The sequence below is a fragment of the Oratosquilla oratoria genome, chromosome 32, assembly GCF_046742065.1.
Source record: "Oratosquilla oratoria isolate Oo_2021 chromosome 32, ASM4674206v1, whole genome shotgun sequence".
Taxonomy (NCBI): domain Eukaryota; kingdom Metazoa; phylum Arthropoda; class Malacostraca; order Stomatopoda; family Squillidae; genus Oratosquilla; species Oratosquilla oratoria.
Genome location: NC_134808.1, coordinates 47,884,794 through 47,890,066, shown reverse-complemented (window position 1 = coordinate 47,890,066; position 5,273 = coordinate 47,884,794). Strand labels below are relative to the sequence as shown.

Genomic DNA, 5,273 nt, shown 5'->3' with positions numbered 1-5,273 from the left:
CCAGAAACTCCCCTGTCGACAGACCTCTCCTATCACCAGACCTCCCCCTGTTGCCAGACCTCCCCTGTCGCCAGACCTCCCCTGTCGCCAGAACCTCCCCTGTCGCCAGACCTCCCCTGTTACCAGACCTCTCCTGTCGCCGGAAATCCCCTATCACCAGACCTCCCCCTGTTGCCAGACCTCCCCTGTCGCCAGACCTCCCCTGTCGCCAGACCTCCCCTGTCGCCAGACCTCCCCTGTCGCCAGACCTCCCCTGTCGCCAGACCTCCCCTGTCGCCAGACCTCCCCTGTCGCCAGACCTCCCCTGTCGCCAGACCTCCCCTGTCGCCAGACCTCCCCTGTCGCCAGACCTCCCCTGTCGCCAGACCTCCCCTGTCGCCAGACCTCCCCTGTCGCCAGACCTCCCCTGTCGCCGGAAATCCCCTATCACCAGACCTCCATACCTCCTATCACCAGACCTCCCCTGTCGCCAGCCCTCCCCTGTCGCCAGACCTCCCCTGTCGCCAGACCTCCCCTGTCGCCAGACCTCCCCCTTTTGCCAGACCTCCCCTGTCGACAGACCATCCCTTGTCGCCAGGCCTCCCCTGTCGCCGGACCTCCCCTGGCGCCGGAGGGACAAAGGGTAAAGTGCCAACATTGTTGTGCCATGGACGCTTTTGATCTCCGGACGCCACTGTTCTCGTCAGAGGGACTCCAACAATACGAAGAGTTTTGCGCTTCGGGTGAGCCTTTGACAACGGCTGGACTCAGTCATTATCTACCCCATTTCCACGTTTCTTTTCCCTTTCCTTCTTTCTCTCCTCTCTTTATCTAAGTATATGCGTACGTGTACGTTAATATATACATACATACAGTATATATGTATATATGATAAGAAATAACAACAAGTACATGTGTATAAGTACGTAAACATAAATACATACATACATATATATATATATATATATATATATATATATATATATATATATATACATATATATAAGAATCGGCAATGATAGTATTCTGACATTTGGCAACCTTTTTTACTCGTATTTTGAAATCTTCTAACAAGATTTTTTTTTCAAAATAACCCTATATTTTCTTCTTCGACTTTTCATTAAAAATCATTAGGAATAATGATTGCCTGAAACAATGAATACATGTGTAAAAATACGAAATAATTGTAGACAAAAACAAACAAGATACAAAATGGAGAACAAATTACAGAAGAACAAAAATAAAGAAGACACAATGAACATATGTACGTTTAAACAGCTTAAAGCGATTTTTTAAGTATCAATTTTTTTAATTCTAAATATGATTGTCTTAGACTATATCCATATAAGAGTTGTGTGTTTTGTATTGTTTTTATAGCGTCCTGTTTTTAATTTCTGTTAGTATTTCACACTTTATTATTCTTTTTGTCGTCAAAATTATGATACCTGATGATGTTTTCTTGAAGACGAAACATTAAGGAAAGTGTGTGAACAAATATGGAGAACTTATCTTTGTATACCCTCTAGATAAAGAAAATTCCTTTAAGAAAATTGAAAAACAAGAAAGAAAATTATAAATTGGTAGAAGGATGTCGTTTTTAGTTCTACACACGCGCGCGCGCACACACACACACACACACACACACACACACACACACACACACACACACACACACACACACACACACACACACACACAAACACTCTCCTTTTACCTGTGACTCGACCAGCCATGTAAAATGGTTAAAAAGCCTTTTGGAATATGTACCGGTATGTAATAAACAGCAAACACACAGTTAAATGATTAAATGTTTTCTTTCCCGTCCACAACCGTGGGTCTACAATATTTTTTTTTTCCTCACAGACTGAGGAAATTAATGCAGTATAGATCCGGTTGTAAATTTTTACGTATGTGTAGCAGTTTGGGTACAGAAATAGACTCAGGTTCCGATGCAGTGGTGCTCTGTGGGTTGTCGGGGATCTCTCTCACTCCACTTTCTTCCCCCTTCTCTCTCTCTCTCTCTCTCTCTCTCTCTCTCTCACACACACACACACACACACACACACACACACACACACACACACACACACACACACACACACACACACACACACACACACACACACACACACACACACACACACACACACACACACACACACACAAACACACACACACACACACACACACACACATACATACACACACAAGCACGCACACAACGCCCACACAACACCCACGTACACTCACGAACACACATATAAAAACACACATACACACACACACACACACACAAAGACACGTACACTCACAATACCCATGTAATCCTACGAATACACACATACATAAGCCAGCGGGAATAATTTATAAACAACATCACAACATGAATTAGAAATTAATTGTCAACATTATTTCAGACGTGTCTATAAACAGGAGCCTGTGTATTGAGTTTATGAAATACACGTAAAGTGACAAGACGGTATATATCCCCAAAAAACTGAGTACAAGAAGATTAATTGTGGTGAATTCGTTCGAATGATTCCTGGAGCCATTATTTAGCTTTGCATTGCGCAGTCTCCCAGCAATTGAAAATTCCTCAGCTGTTCTCATTCGGAATGTAGCGTCATCAAATCGACAGTGAGAGTCGCTACAAGGCTCAATTCTCGTCTCAAAAACAAAAATCTAACTCCATGTTGTTTATAAACATTGTACCTGGAAGCTATAGCCCTTATATTTGTGTATTTGTATCGTACGTCTGATAGAGTATGGAAGACCACCTGTAAGGTACGTTTTTTTTCCCTCACGGAGTCAATCAATGCAACAGAGATGACGGTTATTTAGTCGTGAACTACACAGGCAGGCTGCAACAGGTTCGTATAATCCCTGTTGACTGTTACTTTGAAGTAATATTAATAATTCAAAGAAAGGAAAGGTTAGGGGGCTTGTTTTAGGTCAAGGTAAGTGTTTTGTGAAGTTGGATTTTGTAAACTACAAGTGGAGGGAAAGTAGTGTGATTGGGGCAACTGTTGCTTGTGTTCCGGAACATATTGTACGTTGTAAACATCACATCAAAAACCTTATTTCTGTATTGACACTACACGAATTCATAGCAAACTAATTCTACACAAAAACAACAAACAACATAACCTTTCCAATACCTCGAAGGGACTGAACAACACGTGCAACCTAACGATATGTTTTGAGTTAACAATTCTCCCATTATCCAAGTCCAGAATTCAGTCCAATTAGGAATTATGGGTAATCTAGGCGTATCAACACAATTTTTTCGTAAACATGTGGCCCTGCAAACCTGGCATAACAATAGTGATCTGTAAGGTAATCAATTTGCTTCTGTCTGTGTCTGTTGTGTTCAGCGATACACAGACATCAAAGAGGAATAGCTGGAGCCTAGAGAGGTTGGCACGTACGCACAAACACACGCATCACCGCGCACGCGCTCGCAAACATACACATATACACGTACATGCACACACGTATACACACGTATATGCACGTACGCATATACAGTATACACGTACTCGCATATACGCACACATGGACACATGTAGATGCATGAACAAATATACTTGCGCGCGCACACACACAAACACGCACGTACACGAAGGCACACACAAGCGCGCGCGCACGCGCTCGCACACACACACACACATACAAAACACACACACACACACACACACACACACACACACACACACACACACACACACACACACACACACACACACACACACACACACACACACACACACACACACACACACACACACACACACACACACACACACACACACACACACACACACACACACACACACACACACACACACACACACATATATATTTTTTTTTTGCTCAAGTGGTGAAGACTATAGGTTACTACATACATATACAGTAGAGAATACTACTGTAGAGGAATTTCTTGGAATTTTCTTGATAAAATGATGATATAAAACAAAATATTTTTATTGTAAGTGAATAAATAAACAGATAGATAAGTAGATTAATATATGGAAGATATTTGAAATGATAAGTAACGAATAAATAGATAAGTAGTGAATAAAGAAATAATATTGATAGATGGAAATATAAATAAATAAAGAAACCGACGAATGAATAGATAATTGAATAATTGAAATTTTTTAAAAGATATTAAGGGATAAGTAATGAATACATAGATGAATCAATAATAAATGCAATGATAAATAGAAAAAATATATGTAAATAAAGAAGCCAAAATACATAATAAAGAATAAAACTAATCAATAAATACGTAGGTATATGTATAAGTGAAATCATTACTGTATTTGTCGGCGTATAAGACACGCGTATTTCAAATGTATTACAAAATTCAATAAAAATGTAAATATATAAATAAGTGAATAAATTACCGGCGTGTAAGATGCAGTTTTTCATTTCAAATGTATCACAAAAATTCAATAATGATGTGAATATAGAAAACAAGTGAATAAATTACTATATTTGGCGGCAAATAAAACTCGCTTTTTTCATTTTCAGATGTATTGCAAAATTATCTTCCGTCTAATAAGGATGGAAGCACATAATCATACATTTTCTATACAAAACCACTTTGAAATATTTCCCAATAAATTAATGATGATAACATACAAACCTTACCACAAAATATCCTTGTGGCCGAACGGGTTAGGGCGACGTTACTTGCGGCGAATGTCGAGGGGATGGCGGTTCGAATCCTGCCACCGGCGAAGTTGAACAAAAGGCATGGTTAGTTAAATTTCACGCTATTAAGTCCTCTGTGAGGGGTACCGTCCTAGCCTTCCGATATGGGGGAGTTTGTGACTTTAAACCATATCATTCCTCTGAACTCAAGACCACGAGGAACCTACGATCAAATCATCTTTAATGGAAATGAACCAATATATTCCTTCATCATGGTGATATCATTCTCCATGTCCAGCATTGGCAGCCGTCAGGCGATTTTATTCGTCTAGGATTTGTTTCCTTAGGTGAACAAAATTTCACTCAATCGAAATCTTTTTCTCCTGAAGAGTTTGGCTTCCCGAAAAAAAAAAAAAAAAAAAAAAAAAAAAAAAAAATATATATATACATATATATATATATATATATATATACATATGTATGCATGTATGTATATTCAGTACGTCACCGTATTGGAAGATTTTAAAGGGAAATCTTTGGTTTAATCGACTGGAAACATTCTTAACGATTTGGTCGAACAAATCAAGAAATATTACAATTTCTTTTCGACATTCTCGCTGGCCGAGCGGGTTAGA

The 5,273-nt window shown here is 39.8% G+C and overlaps 1 pseudogene; it reads left to right on the top strand.

Moving 5' to 3' along the window:
* The first annotated feature begins 2,806 nt into the window (after positions 1-2,806).
* Positions 2,807-5,273, top strand: part of LOC143017466 (uncharacterized) — a 39,344-nt pseudogene continuing 36,877 nt past the window's right edge.